The sequence below is a fragment of the Protopterus annectens genome, chromosome 2.part0 (assembly GCF_019279795.1).
Source record: "Protopterus annectens isolate FY-2018-M chromosome 2.part0, PAN1.0, whole genome shotgun sequence".
Lineage (NCBI taxonomy): Eukaryota > Metazoa > Chordata > Ceratodontiformes > Protopteridae > Protopterus > Protopterus annectens.
The window spans coordinates 1,825,799,033-1,825,818,553 of NC_056728.1; the positions used below are offsets into that span (position 1 = coordinate 1,825,799,033).

Genomic DNA, 19,521 nt, shown 5'->3' on the forward strand with positions numbered 1-19,521 from the left:
TACCATGAAACAGGAAAAGCGTACCACATACCTGGACTTACTGGAGTCACTTGCCATACAGCCAAACACCTTACTCATGTGTGATTTTAATTATACTACCATTGACTGAAACGTACATGACCACAAACATGCTGGCTCAGAGGTCCTTGGACTTTGAGCTAGCCAGCACACCCACAAGAGGCTCAAATGTCCTGGACATAGTACTCACTAGCATAGGAGAGTATTGCAGCCCCTTCGCCCCCCATACCGTGTGATGTCCTCCCTTGTAAGATCACACCATAAATCGGTCTCGTGTGATATAATTATAAGACCAGATACGCCATCAAGCTCAAAAACTCTGAAGAATTTTTCAAAGACAGATTGCCTCCTACTAAATAATGGTATAAGAAGTTTCAAAGCTCCCTTCGAATGCAGATAACACTCCTATGTGGAGGCTTACACCAATCCTTGTATAACCACATAAACAGTTGTATAGAATCGTCTGTGCCTGACTGCATTAAAACCAGGTCTATCCGAAAAAACAAGCCACCCTGGTGGACCCTTAGTAATAAACAGGCTATACAGCAAGAGAAAGATACAAATGTCCAAGAACAAGAGGGAGCTGGCTCAGCAGAGGAAGAAATCCTTCTCTAGCTTAAACAAACAAATTAGAGATCTTGTCAAGTCCTCCAAAGCTAATTATGAAGCAAAAATAGCCTCTGTAGCTAAGGATAATCTCACGGCATTGTTTAACTATGTCTGAAATCTAAAAGGGAATACCCAGCTATGTGCTGAGCTGGTTGTGGCTGGCACCACCCATGCTCAACCGTAGGTAACAGAAAACTTCATCCCCCAAAGTATACCTGCCACCATTCCTCAGCCTATTATCTCAAGAGAGCAGGTCAACTAGGCTTCTCCATGGCTGAAAACATGGCATCATTGGGACTAGACAACATTCCAGTTTGCCTTTTCAACAACTTAAAACATGACCGAGCAGACCCACTTGGATATCCCTATTTAACCACAGCTTGCGAACTAGCTGTGATCTGGCGGAATGGACAGCAACAGTAATCCTTCTGCACAAAGTGGGACTATCAACTGACCTTGGAAATTATAGGCTCATAAGCTTGATTAGCCTCATCTGCAAGGCCATGGAAAAGAATAATTATAGACCTTATTAACAAGGACATAGGTAATCTCTAAATGCTGGACCCAACCTAGTTTGGATTTGTTAAAGGTAGATAATGCCTGTTAAACATGGTTGACTTCTTTGAGAAAGTCACCAAGGCCCTGGGCAAAGGAAAGATGGTGCATACTACCTATCTTGACCTAGCAAAGGCATCCCCCTCAAATGTTATAGAGAAACTCTCCCATTTGGGAATTAACCTCTACATTATCAGAAGGGTATCCAACTTGCTCATCAACAGGACACATACTGTCAAAGTGGGTGACTTCACCTCTAGCAAAAGCCAGTCACCGGTGGCATACCACACATTTCTGTGCTGTGCTTTTTACTATTCAGAATTTATTTCTGAGAAGTTCAGGCAAACTTAGCCTGTGGTTGACCAAGTTTGCTGACAATTGCAAATTTTAGCAATCATCGAGTCCCCCAGTGATGTTAATATACTGCTGACAGGGTTAAGACAGACAAATTACTGGTGCTAAAGCCACGGACTATAGCTAAATGAAAAACATGCATTATTATTCCTTTTGGTAAAATTGACATCCCTACTAATTAAATTATAGACAGTACCCCCCCCCCAAAGTTTAGACCCAGTGGTATGTAATCTGGGTACTCAGGTTGATATCAGTCTGAACTTTGACCACCATGTATTCACAGCAGTAAGGAAATCCTATGTGGCACATCTTTAAGTGACAGCATCGTATCTAGGTCTAAGGAAGTTATAATTTCATTATACTTGTCCCTCGTCAGACCAGTAATTGAGTACAATCCTCACTTTTTGCATGTACCTCACCAGACACCTGCAACAATTGGAGAGACCGCAGAGGTTTCTCACCAAGAAATTACAGGGTACACTAACCAAGTCTTGCACGGAAAGACTAAAAGCCCTGTTACTGTAGTCTGTCTCCCACAGGTTGCTAAGGGGTGACTTGTGCCTGGCTTACAGGGCAGTCTCTGACCCCGGCCCTGATGGAAATGCTACACATTCATAAAGCAAACTGCAGGGGTGTCACTCGCTCCAGGGATCTTAACCTAACCTCTGACATGAGCAGGTCATGCTGAAGAGATTAGATACATCTCCCAGAGACTGCCACTTTGCTGGAACACGCTTCCAGTTCTTGTGAAACACAGCACCTCCCTGACCCTCTTTAAATGCAACCTAGATGAAAGGATGGGTGACCACAAATTCACTCCTGGGGTGGTGCCCATGTCCCTCCTGGACAGAGGAAGTCAGTATTAACTACCATAGATCTGTACCTCTGTGAACTTCACTCACTTAACTACCGACAGTTGGGGCAACTCGGGATAGATACAGTGGATATAAGAATTTTGCACACCCCTGTTAAAATGCCAGGTTTTTGTGATATAAAAAAATGAGACCACAATAAATCATTTCAAAACCCAATGGGTTGCTAAATGGCTTACTGATAGAACCCACACTGTAAAAGTAGCCGACTCCAAATCCAGCTCCAGACAAGTGACAAGTGGAGTACCTCAGGGTTCAGTCCTGGGGCCGCTCTTGTTTGGCATCTACTTCTCTCAAGTACAGGTCAACACTAAGGGACTCTGGCTAACAAAGTTTGCAGATGACTGCAAACTAGGAGCCATTATTGAATCCCCAAATGATGTGGATACTCTACAAAAGGGCCTTACAGAAACAGATGCTTGGTGCCAGAGCCATGGGCTCAAGCTCAATGCCAAGAAATGTATTGTTATCCCCTTTGGGAAAAAAACATGTATCCATGAATTACCATATAGGTGGCAGTACACTAAACACAGAAAGTGTGATAAGAGACTTGGGGACACAGGTGGACAGTGGCCTCACCTTCGATAACCACATCGCCACAACAGTCAGGAAATCCTTCTATGTGGCACACCTCATCACGAAGGGCTTTTCATCCAGAAAAAAGGAGGTCATTGTTCCACTGTACTCATCCCCCATTAGACCCATTATAGAATACAACGCCCCATTTGGTATGTACCTCTCAAGACATCTGCAACAACTGGAAAGGCCTCAGAAATACCTCACTAAAAGAATCACAGGCTAAAGCAGATGCCCTACGCTGACCGCCTTAAAAAACTCCAGCTATACTCCTGTCGCATATCGTCTACTCAGAGGCGATCTCTGCTTAACATACAAGGCCATGTCAAACCCAGGGCTGTTAGACATGCTACACTTAAAGAAATCCCAATCCCTCAGAGCTACACACTCCAGGGATCTAAACCTTGTCATCACAATAAACAAAACATGCTGGAGGGATAGGTTCCTGACCCAGAGACTCCCCAGACTCTGGAATAGATTGCCCATACATGTCAAGCAGAGTGCCTCTTTGGACCTCTTCAAGAGGAACCTTGACGATTGGATGGGAGAAAGGAAATTCACCCCAGGGATCACGTCAGTCGCCCTGCTAGACGGGTCCAGGAAAGTAAATAATGTGGTAAGAAATAGCCAGGGAATTGTTATGGCTAGGCTTGTATAGGCCCTAGGGCTGATAGCCTAGTACCAACCTATGAACCTTTCCCACCTTTAATGTGACCTATAAGCTGTACAATTCAATTGAAAAACAAAAATTTGTTCGGGGAAAAAAATTATAAAAACTAAAAAACGTACAATAAGCTGGTTGCATAATTGTGCACACCCTTAAACTAATACTTTGTTGAAGCACCTTTTGATTTAATTGCAGCATTCAGCCTTCTTGGGTAGGAGTCTATCAGCATGGCACAGCTTGACTTGTCAATATTTGCCCACTCTTCTTTGTAAAAGTGCTCCAAATCTGTCAGATTCCGAAGGCATCTCTTCTGCACAGTCCTCTTCAGGTCACCCCACAGACTTTCTATTGGATTTAGGTCTGGGCTCTGGCTGGGCCATCCAAAACTTTAATTTTCTTCTGGTGAAGCCATTGTTTTGTTGGACGTATGCTTGGGGTCATTGTTGTGTTGAAAGGTGAAATTCATCTTCATCTTCAACTTTCTAGCAGACGCCTGAAGGTTTTGGGCCAAAAGTGACTGGTATTTGGAACTGTTCATAATTCCCTCCACCTTGACTAAAGCCCCAGTTCCAGCTGATGAAAAGCAACCCCAGAGCATGATACCGCCACCACCATGCTTTGCCATGGGGATGGTGTATTTTGGTGATGCAAAGTGTTGTTTTTGCGCCAAATGCACCTTTTGGAATTGTGGCCAAACAGTTCAACCTTTGTCTCATCAGACCATAACACATTTTCCCACATGCGTTTGGGAGACTTGATGTATTGTTTTGCAAATTTTAGTTGGGCCTGGATGTGTTTCGGTGTAAAAAAAAAAAAAGGCTTTTGTCTTGCAACCTTACCCCATAGCTCAGACGTGGAGAATACGGGAGATTATTGTCACATGTAGTACACAACCAGTACCTGCCAGAAATTCCTGCAGCTCCTTCAGTGTTGCTGTAGGTCTCTTGGCAGCCTCCCTAACCAGTTTTCATCTTGTCATTTTAGTAATTTTGGAGGGACGTCCAGTTTTTTGTAACATCACTGTTGTCCCTTATTTTCTCAACTTTTTGATGACTCTTCACTGTATTCCATGGTATATCCAATGCTGTGGAAATTTTTTTGTACCCTTCTCCTGACTGATACCTTTCGACAATGAGATCCCTTTGATGCTTTGTAAGCTGTCTGCGAACCATGGCTTTTGCTGTAGCAGACAACTGAGTAAATGTCAGGAAAATCCTAATACAGCTGAACTTTATTTGGGGTTAATCAGGGTCTCTTTAATTGATGGCAGGTGTGTACCCAAGAAGACTAAATGCTGTATTTAAATCAAAAGGTGCTTCAACAAAGTATTAGTTTAAGGGTGTTCACACTTATGCATCCAGATTATTGTACATTTTTATTTTTTATATTTTTTCCCCTAACAGATTTGTTTGTTTTTCAATTGAATTGTACAGGTTGTAGGTCACATTAAAGGTGGGAAAAGTTTTGAAATTATTTATTGTGGTCTAATTTTTGTATATCACGAAAACCTGGCATTTTAACAGGGGTGTGTAAACTTTTTATATCCACTGTTTGGCTAGGCTTGTAAGGGCTCCAGGGCTATTAGCCTAGTAACCTGTTATGAACCTATGACAACAAGCTGGAATGTTCTTACACCTAATGGATGCTCACAGTAGAGATACTGTATTGAAAAAATAAGGATTTGAGGCAGATTTATCAGCATTTCATATTCTTCATGCTAGGGAAACGAGACACGCAGTTTGTAAATAGGGTTTAACCAAATTGGGTTGTATTCTTTTATAATCACTGTGGTAACATCATGCAAGTTAAAATTCACTTTATCAGGACAACAAATACTATGGCTGCAGTTTTGTATTGGCTTACACATGTGCAGGCTAGAACATTGCTTTACCTCAGTATCAGTACATTCCTCAACAAGACACATTTCAGCCAATGGAAATGTATTTTTTGCTCAGCTACACTGATTGAAATATTGTAGCTCTAATGGCCAGTATTGAGTATTATAGGTTCATAGGTATAAGTACTAGACTAGCTACCTTTGTGGGCCATTTTAAGACTAGCCAGTTTTCGTTTTTATCCTTGAACCTATGCCATTTGGTGTTAGATTGGGTTAAATTACCCCTAGTAAGAAGAACTGGGATCATACCATAGATAAATTGTGGAGACTCATGCATGGGGAAAAAGCATTTGAGACCTGCCTTTGTCCATTATAGTACAGGAGTTAGTTCTGGGATGAATTTTCTCTTTCCCAACCATAAATCCAAGTTGCACTTGATTATAGACAGGAAGAATGAGCTTTGTATTACTTGGACGGGGAGTCTGTTTCAGTGCAGCAGTAGCCTCTGCAAGATAAACCTTTCCCTCCAAACCACTCTGCTGATGTTGCAGAAGAGTTTAGAGCCTTAGATCAAGTATTTCTGATGACATTTGAGTTGCTGATGTGCAGTAAATCCTTCAGTACTGGGCCAGAGGATGCCTTGAATGCCAGGTATAGGTCATCTCTCAGCAGTCTGTAGGATACCAAGTATAGTAACGGGGCCTTGTGTCTGTCCATATAGGATATATTGCACAATGATGTCAGCTTGGTGAAGGTGGTTGTACTCAGCACTAACGTCCTCTGTTCTGCAAAGGTTTCCCATAGTTTGTGTGCTTTAATTATGCAAATGAAGCACGTGTGTGGTTGTGACAGGCTGTAGGCATTCATGAATCACATCACTTTGGCACCTTTGTCTTTTACTTTGTGTGACTTACAGCTGTAATGCAATTAAGAAATAGCATGTGTAGTTGTGACAACTTGGAAGTGAAAGAAGCAAAAACGGTCTATTTCAACTGTTTGCCATCCATTTCACTGTATTTGTTTCCAGTGCTTCAGTGACTTTTTAAATCAGTGTATTTTTAATTTATTTATTTAGTTATTTGCCTTTGTTTGCCAGGGAAGTCCAGCTAGGCATTGAAACCTTTTCAGCAAAACCTGGGGAGAAGACCTTCAGAGTTGCAATAATACGTGATACAGTGGCTTAAAAACAGATTATTAAAATAATACATGAAAAAGAATCCTAACACAAGTACATATAACTATGGCAGTCATGCATAATAACTTTTACACTACTCTTGTATCTACCTGTTGAGCAAAACAGAAGAATATAATACGCAAAAAAAATCTGAGCTCCACCAGGCAAGCAGACACTTTTGGTCTGGTGTCCAGGACAAAGCATAAATCCAGTTTAGGATAAGTAAGCAAACTGATTTCAAGCTGAGGTGTCTCGTGTCTGTCTAGTTATTCAAGATCCTCCTAACGAAGAAATAATACAAGCAAAAGTATTTGTTTTCAGAAAACACTGTTTATTCCTTGGATGGATTAACAAGGAAAACAGAAAATAAAGGTGAAACATTTTCTAAAGAATGCTATTAATGTAAGAATGAGTGTTAGAAAGTGTATATAATGTGATTGTAGTAATTTCCAGTTGAGCTTGAGTAAATTAGTTTAAGAATAGTTGATATTGGATAGAATTATTTGCAAAATGTTTTATTATGTACAGTTTAATTACAAAGAAGACTCTCTTGATATGTTAATCAACAAATTGTCTTTTTAATGATCATGTTGGCTAAGAATGTTTGCTGCTATGACAGCAATACAGTCTCTAATGTTTGTTAGTGTTTTTGACAGTGTTTGTGAAAGAAATGTTGATTTATTTCTTTTTTTTATTTAATCATCACTGCGTTTTAATGAAGGATAGACCAGAAAGTGGTGTGCCTGATTGAGACAGGCAGCTTGCGAGGGGGTCTGTGACACTTGTTTGTTAGCAGTTCAGGTATTTGTGAAAGAAATGCAACACAGAGTCTTTTTTAGCCAGAGTAAAAATCGTGTGCTGGTTCCACACAGTGATAAATCGCAAAGCAAGAATGTTTTGATTTATAACAGGTAAAATCTGTTTGCGCACAGTTCAGGCAAGGCAGGAGAGCTCAAAAGTAAATGGTGCCATACAGAACGGTATTGATTGTGTTCTGCAAAGTCATCACGACTTCCATCATTTTGACAAGTTTATCGCTCCTTTCCATTGTATAAGAAGAGAAGCATCACCCACGATTGTGACAGCTTGCAGAGGATGTGAACACCAAAACCATACCTGTAATTATGCATTTCAGATTTTTTCCAAACAAATTGACATTAGCGGCTGCAGTTAATGGTACTGAAATAGTGGTTACAGCTTAGTAGTGATGGTTAATAAGAGTGACTTATTTTCTTGTTCTTTAATAGAACACACTATCTAGGCTGTGTACATCTTGTAAAGATGCTGAAGGATAACGTTGGATTTCATTTTAAAACAGCATGTCAGTAATTGCTAGCAGTTTGCTGTAGTTTGTCTTGGAAGGCAGGATAGTTTCAATGCCAAAACCTCTTAAGAGAGTTTCATATTTTGTCTCTAAGCACATACTGTCCTTATTTTGAAAGAATATGACATTAGACCGTGTGACTTGTTTTAGGTCACACAGTAACCAAATGTATATTTTGGCTGGTACAGACAAATTCTGGCCAGTCCCTCTCTATAAATACAGTCAGTGTTATAAATATTAAATGATATTGCTTTGTGTTTGTGAACAAATAAACAGCATCAAGAATGTTGCTTGAAATTTAACTGCCATGTACTGTAGCTGGCATTTTGCAAAAATCAGAAACCATGTTATTTCTTACAAGCAAATGGCTTTTTTAAGGAACAAGTATTACACATCTGTGATTTTCTACTTGATACAGTGAGATGCATCTTAATACCAAATATACAGGGTTTTTTGACAGTATAATCTTTTCAGGTTTTTAAAAGATTTTTGTTATATTCCATGATTCTAAAAATGTACAGGCAAGGCAAAAGACACAGGTTATTACTTGTTAAGATGCGCATTACTAAGATATTGACCTGTAAAACCAAATGTTGAATTACTACTATTAAAGTGTAATGTCCAGTGTACTGTAAGAATGTGAAATGTTTTGTGATACCAAAGATGTTCTAAATATACTTCCAGATTTTTATTCTATTCCACCAACAGTGTATTCAGAAAAATTCATTTTTGATTGTATTATGATCTTGTATAACAGCATAGTGTAACATTAGATTTTTCCCCTAAGAACAGATACACAGCTGAAGAACAAAACAATTTATCTTTCAGCCTAGTAACAGAATGCACTCCCCCCCCGGCAAAAAATCCATGATCTTCATATTAGAAACTGCTGCAGTAATATATGAATTATATTCTGCATAGGATATAACAGCTGGCAGCTTCCAAAGCTTCCAGGCCGTCAGCTCAAGCTAAGCTGACTAAACAGACAGGTTTGCTCGCCAAGCCCTTCAAAGTGCTCCTGTCCAGGCTTCTTAGGATCAACAGTCTGTCTGTGCTGTTACATTACTGGGCAGAGAAGTTCCCTTTGGGGAAAAACCTTCCACATATTATTTTTAATGTTTTAATTTCCCAGTACTTTTTAAGTTATGTGTTTTTATTGACTGTTAGTGCAACTTTGCTGTACTTTTCTGCAGAAGTGCACTTTTGTATTTAGCAGTTCATTTAAACATCATAGAAATGTTTTTTTTTTTTCTATGTAGAAGCTGTTTAGTTTGGGGGGGGCTGGTAAAGTATATTCAAGTGCGTTTTATAGTGTTTTTAATGGGAAAAGTGACTTTATATCTTGCTTTTGAAAGTTTACTGGCTTGTACTGCTTAGTTTTCCTGGAAAGGAGGCACCATTTTCAGCTTGACCATGGAACAAAGCATCAGTCACACAATCTGTCCTCCTTCCAGCCACAAAAAGAAAAAGTTAACCAAACAGCCTTTGCCACCAAAGCAGGCTTAGAGTTTGAATCGGCCACAGGTACGTGACCTTACAATGGCCAAAGCTGGTTCCTCAAACTACTCATCTTTTTCCCCAGATACCTCTGTTGTTGCCCATACAGCCACTAGGGACTCTGGGGAGGGGGTTATCCACATCCTCTGAGACTGTTGGTCATTTAGTGGGCAAAGGAGAAGAACCATTTTGTCTTTGTTGGGAAAAGGGGCATGGAAGGAGATCCTCTGTAACTAGAAATTTGTGCCCATCCCTGGAGAAGCTGTTATTACCATTAAAATTCTATTTGGCGTAATGTTCTTTTTGAAAAGAAACCAAAAACAAAACGTATATCTTCTCCCACTCTCGTTTCACTGAACAGGATTAGTTTATTAAGTTTGACTCTGGGTCCTGTATAGGCTATTGATCCTTCTTATCAAGTGATTTCTTGTAAGACTAAAAGGAATTCCTATTTTCCTTAAGAGATTAAAGAAATTGAATCTAAAGAGGAATCTGGTTTGACAGAAACAGGTTTCTCTACTCTGAATTCTGATTCAGACTTACAGGAGAACATGTTATCTGAATGTCCTTGTCATGGATTCTCTTTCTCTGAGACTGTTTCCAGAATGTGTCAGTGTTTTCAGTGGGAGAACACCAATGTTTCTTAGTCCCTCCGCAAATACCATGAAATGTTACAGCTAGAATTCCCAAAACCTTCTCCCATTCCCCAATGCTACATAGAGGATGCATTTGTCACAGGCTATGGTTTCCCTGATAGTCAGCCTGCTACACCTAAGAAAGATGAATGAATGGAGTAAGGTTCACAGCCTTTCAAATTTCTATACACTCATCCCAGACATGACCCAGCACTTAAAGCTTCTGTCCAGCTGCTGCCAAGTATTATGTTAACTCTATAATCATTCCCCTTCTGAAAAGGATGGTAAAAACAGTTGTTAAATTTGAGAAAAACAGTGTATGCATCTGCACCTTAAATTTTTAGCACTTTGAATTGTCAAGCTTTTATGTTAACGTTTACTCTGACTAAAAGTATTGGGAGAATCTGCTGTGTGGTTTAGTTTCTTCAGTTTCTCAGGTCACTAGTCATTGTTTAAAGTATGTTTATAACTCTGTAGAGTATGTTTCCTTCCGTTGCAGGTTGGCTTGTGCTGTCCAGCCACATTGTCTGAAATGTCCTCCATTACCCATTCTGCAAACTCTTGCTGTTCGATAAGCAGGCAATAATGCCCAACAAGGGTGTGTGTTATTGTGTAAACAACACATACCCAGAGGTGTTCAGAGGCCTAGTGCAGTTGCAGGAGCCACTGAAGCTAACCAGGAATACTTTCATCTGAAGCGCTCGCATTCTGTTACACCTCACTACTGCTTATAACAAGACTTGATTGGTTGGTACCAACTTCATTTGGAAACTCATGTTACTGCATCTCAGATGAACCCTAACACCTTTTTATTTTTTGCAATAGTAGCTATATTTTTTAGTTTTATTTTCTTCAGTAAGAATTTTTTTAAGTTCAGAAAATGTGCCGGCTTTACTTACTATTTCATTTCTAGTATTACACAGCTGTTTCAGAGCAGTGAATTCTTTCTACTGCCACAAGGTTTAGCTTTCAGAAGCAGCACCTCAAAACTGTTTCAGAGCTTGGTAGCAAATGATGCCTTGTGACACAGTTGGTTTCTAACGGCTTCTAGTAGAACCTGTGCTTGGTTCAGAGTATTGCAACACTTAGACCTGGTTTTGTAAGTATGTAGTTTGCTGTCCAGTTCTTCCAATGCCTTTGAATTAAAACTTTGCACTGCAGTGTCATCCGCATTCTTTGTAGCATACCGTTCTCAGCTGTTTATCTTAACAGCCGCATTCACAATTGCTGAATGTAACTTTGAAAAATACTTTTGTGAACCATTTAGAAAGCATTCCCATTTTTTCACAGTTTACAGTGCATTGCAACTTATTTCAGAGCTCTGTCTCTGTACAAGCAGCATTTTTTAATTTCACTGAAAAAGTTCACTATGTTTCTTGGAACACAGCAAGATTTACTATTTTAAGCACTGTATAAATTCACAAATGCAGTAAATAATACCAGATTCATCCTAGAAGGCTGTACACATAGCAGCTGTTTTAAAGTTAATCTCTGAACACACTGTGAAATTGTGCTTGCTATGAGTTCACTTTTGTCAACCTTTTTTTTTTTAAAAATTGTGAAAGCTCACAACTATTTGGGTTACTTTTCCCAATATAGTTTGGAAGATTTTTGTTTCAATATGACTTGCCAGTGCATTTTCATGAAGGCATGTTAGCAAGTTTAGTATGCAGTTTCAGTAGGTACAGCTGTTTTGGGTAACTGCTTAGCAGTGAATCACTTGCTAAAGATTCAGCCATTTCTCCAGCAGCATTTATATCCTTGTCACCGCATCATTTCTTTCCTTTTGTAGATGCCTGCACAAGCACATGTGTATTCACATTTCCTCTTCACAGTTAACCAGGTTATCTGTAATTTCATATCAGTGTTGTTTCACAATGTATGTGACACCACACTGTTTTATTTTGGCTCCAAAGCATCACCTGTCCAAAAGCACAGTTTCTTATTAATATTTACTGCTGCAGAAGCTTACAACACCCAAGAAAAAGTGTTTCATTTTCTCTTTCTGAAGGGTGCTGTACCTCACCTACAGTTCAGTATATTCAGTAGCATTCACTAAGTTTTCTGTGTGTTTTGTATGGTTATTTTCCATATGTATTCTAGAAGGGTGCATGTCCTCCCTGTGGTCACGTGGGTTTCTCCAGGTATTCCGGTTTCCTCCAACATCCCAAAGACATGCTGTAGGTGGATTGGACACTCCAAATTGGTGCTAGGTGTGAGTGTGTGCGTGCGTATGCCTTCTGTGGAAGGTTGGGCACCAGGCTGGCACCTTGGCACAGTAAAACTCCACTGCCAATCATGAGCGGACAGGTGATCCGCTGTGGCAACCCCTAACCGGGAAAAGCCGAAAGAAGAAAAAGATTCTAGAAGGGTGAGAGAACTGAGGATCCAACTTTGCTTGCATTCTGCACCGTATGCAGTGTCTTTCATCATTAGCGTAACTAAATATACATCTTTTTACAGTATTTCCCATAGTTTGTGACATGGTTCAGACATAAGTCTTCAGTTTAAACACAATCTTTTTATTGTATTGTTTAAAAAAATAAAACTTTTATCATCGAGTACTGTGCACTGCATTTATTTATTTTATTGATACATGGACAGTATTATTATCAAAAGAAAACATCATTATGGGCAAATTTTGAGAAATTTGTTACATATGCATGACCTTTTTTCTGGTACAGCTGTAGAACAATGACTTTCTGTTAGTTATAGTTGAGTTTGTATGCTTGATATAGTGTCACATTTTCAAAAATATAGAAAAAGGTGCATACATTTGCAGTTATCATTTAAAAAAAAACATAACTGAATTTAAATGTCAGTTCTGTTGTACTACTGCAAAGATGTATGTGTGTGTGTGTGTGTGTGTGTGTGTGTGTGTGTGTGTGTGTGTGTGCTCATTTGTTTTATACTTTTGCATGGCTGGTAATGGCTCAAGTCATGAACATTTTTTTGTCAAGTATGACTTTAGAAAAAGGATCTTTTTATAGAACATGGGATGCCGTGTTTGTCATAGAGGAAGTTAACAGCAACTAAAGCTCAGCTCCTGTGGAGCTGGATGAGTTAAAGCAGATGATTAGTTCCATACCTGATTTCTATTGAAGAGCAAGCCTAACAATAAAGAAAGTATCCTAGACTGGATACTAATTAATAGCACCCAACAAATGTACAAATCAGGAACTCCCCCTGAAGATCTAAGTGATAATTTCTTAACGTATACTCTTAGGCATAAAGTTGAATGTCCACGTCTACCCACCTATAAAACAGTAAGAAATAACAAAAATTTCAACCTTAATAAATTCTTAAAAGAACTTAAATTATGCAGTTGGTCAATTCTAGAACAACTTCCACTAGATGAGGCAGTAACACACTTTAATAACACATTCCTGGCCATCCTTGACAACCATGCACCTGCATGCTCTATTAGAATTAAAACAAATGTTGCCCCCTGGATCACTAAAGAAACAAAGTAAATATCATCCAAAGAAATAATGCCTGGAACACTTGGTGCTCCTCTAAAGCCCCACAAGATCAACTCAAATTTTGACAGTGTAGGAATGATACAAAAAAATCCATTTTACTAGACAAAAAAAAAACAATTTCTGCCATCTACAGCAGAAACACCACAACAAGCCACAGAAGTTCTGGGCAGGTATTAACAAACTCCTCCACCCAGGGCAATCCACAACTCCAACACCCTCAGCCCCAACCCAAAAATCACCAGAGTCCATTGCCAACACCTTCAGTTTCTTTACAGAAACCATCTAGGCCCTTGCTAGCAAACTTAAACCCACTTGTCCTAACGCTGAAACCCCTAAACCCAGTTACATTTTCTCCTTTAGCTTCCAAAAAGTTCCAACTTCACTCATTAGAGCCCTAATCAAAAAATTCAAACCAACCACCCTTTCAGCTGGCCTCCTCCCTGCAGATTACCTGCAAAAAGCTGCTGATGGTAGCATATCCTGTCTCTATTTTGATAAAACAGAACCATAACTGAAGCCTCTATCCCTTCTATCTGGAAAATATCACGTCATACCACTCCACAAAGGAGGCAGCTCCATTGAGCTGTCAAACTATAGACCAATAGCTGTCCTTTCCCCTCTGGCTAAAATTATGGAAAAGTGTATCCATAAACAACTCTTGCACTACCTTATTCAGCATAACCTTCTGGCCAACTCCCAGCATGGATTTAGACCACAGCACAGTACCACCTCAGCCCTCCTCTCCTTTTCAAATGTCATAAATTCCAACCGTAACAGCAACAAACTATCAAATGTGATAAATTCCAACCGTAACAACAACAAACTATCTTCTGCCCTGTTTCCTGATATTTCCAAGGCCTTAGACATGGTTAACCACTAGCTACTCTTACTTGCCCTAAATAAAATATCCCTAAACAACCGTGCCATACAATAGTTTCAGTCTTATCTTAGTGGAAGACAGCAGGCTGTCCTTTGGCAGGACAAACTCTCCACCCTTCTCCCCATTACCCTTGGTGCCCCTCAAGGCTCCATGTTAGGTCCCCTTCTTTTCTCCGTGTATATCAATGACCTCCACACTGTAATCCCAGACACAGCCTGTATACAATATGCCGATGACTCCACCTTGATTTGCTCATCCTCTTCCCCTACAGATCTCCTTAGTTTAACCCAGAAAACCTTTATTACAGTGGAAATCTGGATCTCTAATCAACAGCTGATATTAAACCCTAATAAAACAAAGCTATTGTTCTTATCCCCTACCCGCAAATCCTCTCAACCTTCGTTTACTATAACATCTAACAATGGGACCATAATCTCCCCAGATATGTATACCAAACTCCTGGGTGTTATAATAGACAACAACCTCAAATATGATAAGCAAGTAAACCAAACTATTAAAACTGTTAATAAAAAACTTGGCTCCCTATACAAAAACAAACCGTTTCTCACCCCTCTAGCTAGGACTGCCATTGCCTGTACCCATCTGCTTTCAACTCTACTCTATACCTCGCCAATACTCACTAACTTGAACAAAACTGATCTCAGCAAACTAGCTGCTACAATCAAATTGCCAGGATTGCCACAGGAACTCCCTACAGGACACACCATCAGGGCACACCATTGTCAAAACCTAAATCTATAAGGATGGCTAGAACTCCCCAAGCTAATTCAAAATAATCAACTTACTGTGGCATTCAAGGTTATTAACCATCCAGAAAAAACTCCTTCCCTCAAAAACAATATCCATCCCTACAAAAACGCTAGGTCACTTCGTTCCACTACAAAACTTTTGGTTCAGTCTGTTAAAGCTAACAACCTATCTGGAGAATGTTTGTTTGCAAATTTAGTAGGCAAAGCCTGGAATTCGCTCCCATCTTACCTTACTTTGAACCCCTCTCTTAATCAGTTCAACAAAAAGCTAACCTATATTTTAAAACTCCCTGGTTATGTCCTTGCTCTAACCCTACTTCCATATCCCTGCAATTTTTATTCACAGCGACTAACCTCTTACACTAAAAGGTTTGAAAAGAGAAACTGTAACATCTTTGCAGATAACTCTGTAGCACCTACAGGTTTCAGAAGAGAAACTGTAGCATATTTGTATATATTTCTGAATATAAACTGTATTCTTTATAGGCTTGAAATGTGAGACTGTAACTTGTATGTTAATACAATATGTTTGTGCATATACTGTATCTTGCTTGTCTTTATCTGTTTGTAAGTTTGGAGCTTTTCTCCCCTGGCCCCCGCTGAAAATGGACATGTATCCAGTCGGACTATTCCAGTCAACAAATGTAAAATGAAATTAAATAAATATATATTATCATTGCGTAAAATGGTTGCATTATATGCATTGCTTCCCTTTGGTTTGTCTGCATTGAGATTTGATGCACCCTGCATTTGAACAGTTTGTACAACTCCATTTTCATGCACATATAACAGTGCCTGGGAACGTCTGAGCTCTGCAAGGACTTCCTGTTCCAGTGTCATGTTCCCACACACTCACTCTAGGAAAGGGATGTGTTTTTGGACTGTTTCTTTGTAGCGATTCATACTTTTGGTTGTTTTCATCTGTGATTGCCTTTCTAACAGATAGAATCCCATCTGCTGCACAAATTGGTCAATCCCTTGCTTTATTTTCTTCACAATTTCATATGCTTGTAATCATGTTTCTCTTCCTAGAGCTTTAACGAGGGGAAAATATATTTTTAAATGTGTACATTGAAATGCATTTTCATGATTTCATAAAATGTTTGTGTGCCATAATGCAGAAAACCATTCACTCCTGAATGCATCATTTGTGGATTTTCACATCTCTCTGAAAGTTCCATTTTATGTTAGTAGACTTATGGTGCCCCCTAATCCTCCTTACATTTTTGCACTATACACATCTGTCGAAAAGCTCCCACCTGCACACTTCAGAAGTTGGAATTCCTTATGAGCAAAAATATTGCTGTGTCTCATGTAGAGGCAAAAACGCTGAGGTGCTGCTAAAATTAAACCTTAAAAAATAAGCAGTTTTGTAGACTATAACTCTTGTACCCCCGTGACTGTATATACACTGACTACAAAGCCCATGACTGTATATACATTGACTACAAAGCTGATTGTAGAATATAACTCTTGTACCCCTGTGACTGTATATACACTGACTACAAAGCTGATTGTAGAATATAACTCTTGTACCCCTGTGACTGTATATACACTGACTACAAAGCTGATTGTAGAATATAACTCTTGTACCCCCGTGACTGTATATACACTGACTACAAAGCCGATAAATGTGGTGGAAAGGGCATAGTCTCTCACTTCCAAGGTCTGATGGACATAAAATTAGTATTATGGCTGTGTTTGGTATTAGGATATTTGAGGTTTTACAGTGTTGTCACACATATGGGAAAATTGTCATTGATCTAAGTATGAGCTCTTTAAGAAATTTTTATTTTTTTGTTTTTTACCCTGTAATCAAGTTAGTAAATATGTACAGACTTTTAGATAAATAATTCTGTCTTTAGAACATTATGTATACAGGTCAGTGCTGTAAACAGATACTTACCTGGCTGTATATGTCTCTAAACTATCACTTGAGAGCAACTTGAAAGTAAGAAAAAAATATTTGGCTGTGTATACAGTCTACATCTGCCTGCATCCTTGGTTATAAAGGCATTTTCCACTTGAACATAAGCATTTACTGGGTACTTTGTGTGTCCTAAGCTTGCTTTCTGTAAACTAACCATTTTCCCACTCTGCCTTTTGTTTTACAGAAAGAAATGACCATGCGGATGTGTCACTGAAGCACTGCCTACAGATACAAGTTGACATTTAACTCATGCCAAGAAGGAAATGGATCAGAGAATGTTCCAGCATCGATGAAGCAAACCTTTTGCTCCCAAATGCAGAATGAAGAAAGCAGAGACATAAGACTGACCTTATAGAATCATATTTAATGATATTTTATATGATGTTTGAAATGGGAATATTCAGCAAGCTGAACGGGACACAAGTTACATTCTGTAAACTGATAAAATACTGATTGAATCTTCTGTTTACACAGCACAAAAGCTGTTTATAATTCTAAGATGATGCAGCATTTGAGTGACACTGCTTCTTCCACAGAGGAGTGGTTTCTTAGATTGTGAAAAAAAACATTTTAATGCAAGAGATGGTGTCTGCAGTGACCATTCGGTCAACTTAGCCCAGCTCATAAGTGTCTAATATTATTTTCAGATCCTTACGTTAGTTAGATGACAGATGGTCAAACCTGCTGGCATGATTCTACTACTTCCACATTTAGAGTTTCCAGTCTGTTTTGATTTTGGAAACTTCAGCACGTTGCTGCTGTAAGCCTTAAGTCTATTGCATAAAAATCCACTTATTCCGCATCTCAGAAGTGCATTATTTTTATAACGATATACATTTTATACTGTTCTTTCTGATCACGTGCAAATTTACTGTAGTGTTTCAGTTACTCCAATAGTGTATGTGAGTGTCAGGCTTACAAAGCCAAATGAGCAGCGGGGACCATAGGCAACATTTGTAGCTCAGAACCAATCAAATTCCCCACTTCATCGAGATCATCTTTCAATTTGCCCCGCGCATGCACACACAAACACATTGAAATGATTTTAAAATTATTTAATTACTTGTTTTTCCTGTAAAGATTAGTGTTGCAGGAGTGATGTTTCAGAGGAGCTGCCATCTGTTAACCGTAATTGAATGCTGCTTGAGTGTTCAGACTGGTGTCTGAATTGACTAACAAGTTTTGTAAGTTTAGCTCACAGTGTGGAAAATCATGCTAGTATATTTAATTAATGTTAGTCTAGAATTTAGTTTTAATCTTGTTTCTTGATTTTTAATTTTGTCTCTTTTTAAATAGCTGTTTGAGTTGAAACTGCATTAATATTGGTGGTAACAGTGGACTGTTTTTCTGGTAGTTTGGGGTATAAAGTTGCAGCCCATGTGAGACAGATTTGCATAGACTAACTCACCTTGTTTTATTGTCTGCTTAGGCAAGTTATATGCCTGCCTTCCAGAACCTGGCTCATAACATGTCGCTTTAACAATGAGTAAAATAAAATGCAGCTGTGTACCTTCTCTCTTGTATGTTATCTTCATTTTAAACGACATTGTGCAGCAAGGCATGGCATAGCTTTTGTTACATGCATTCAGTCGAGAAGTATCTGCTTGCAGTGATTTCTGTGGGATGCGTATAATCTTCCAGGTATCTGACCACAATACTGTGAACATGTCCATTAAAGGAGTACATATTAGATATGGTTATATAGGAAGTAAAAGTGGTCTAACAGTAGAACAGTATATGCAGATTGACCCACTCATGCAAAAACAAAATCCTAATAAATTTTGGGGAGGTGCTTTTAAAATGTGAATTTTATATATGTTGTTTTTTCCTTTAAATGTTGGCTGTGGCAAATATGTTAAAAAGCTTAAATTTCTAGCATTTTAATAATAACATATTGGGCCAGATGTTTTTCATGTCAAAAGTTTTCCAGAAGTAGAAAAAGGCATTTTTCACAAACAAGTCTGTTAGTGTTGAGTTTCAAACCAAGTGGTAATCTGTGCAGTAAACAAATGTATTTATTTAGTCTTTCTTTGAGAGCATTCTGTAAACAATTTAATACAAGCAGCATGAGATAGAGAATAGAGAAAGAAACATTTTCTTAAAAATGTCAAGCCACCACGCTGCATTTCTTTTGCAGTGTACAGTAGCCTTGCAACAGAACACTCTGTACCTGTTTTTGTCTAGCCATTGCCACACATTTTGGATCTTTTTCAGACGTGCATTATAGCAAAATTCCTATAGGAGCAGAGAAATGCATGCCTATATTATATCTAATATTTTCTAAAAATCATGGGCTTTCCAAGTTTTCCTATACTCTTAAAATCACTGATCAGAACTGTAA

General features: G+C 38.9%; 1 long non-coding RNA gene across 1 annotated transcript in view; it reads left to right on the top strand.

Annotated features, from left to right (window-relative positions):
• Positions 1-18,694, top strand: part of LOC122793645 — a 288,923-nt gene extending 270,229 nt beyond the window's left edge. Inside the window, exon 2 of the long non-coding RNA XR_006363502.1 lies at positions 17,365-18,694. This is a non-coding gene — a long non-coding RNA (uncharacterized LOC122793645). The remainder of the gene's footprint in view (positions 1-17,364) is intronic.
• Positions 18,695-19,521: the final 827 nt, after the last annotated feature.